Genomic DNA, 476 nt, shown 5'->3' on the forward strand with positions numbered 1-476 from the left:
TGAGACCCTTCATTCTGGGGACTTTTTCATTGTTTGTATTCCAAAGTCAGTTTTCTCAGTGTCTGCTCTTCCAGGCGTCTGGGAGAGACCCATACTCTTCTTTTGGTTTTTCTTCATTTTTGTAGATTTTTCTCCCTCTCCCCCTTTCCCTCCCCCTCTTCAATTCTGTTTTTGAGGGAAAGTGGGGTTGCTTTTATTTCTCTTCTGCAATGACCTGTTCTTCCTTATGAGGGTCTTCTGGCTTTTTTCACTTTTCCCTCTGCTTTACAGTCTGTCTATTCAGTAGTATGCATTCTTGGTCCGTTCAGAGAATCTCACCAGTTCACCTATGCCGTCGCCATCTTGCCCTGTCTCTTCATTCCTATTCCGCTCGCAGTGAACGTTTCGAGGCGGCAGAGCTCCACGGTGGCTTGAGATCGAGGGTGGGGGGCGCGATTGGATGGCCCGGCGGGGCCCGCGCGAGGAGAGGGCTCCGG

This window comes from Carlito syrichta, unplaced genomic scaffold (assembly GCF_000164805.1).
Source record: "Carlito syrichta isolate Samal-C Ts95f unplaced genomic scaffold, Tarsius_syrichta-2.0.1 Scaffold305707, whole genome shotgun sequence".
Classification (NCBI taxonomy): Eukaryota; Metazoa; Chordata; class Mammalia; order Primates; family Tarsiidae; genus Carlito; species Carlito syrichta.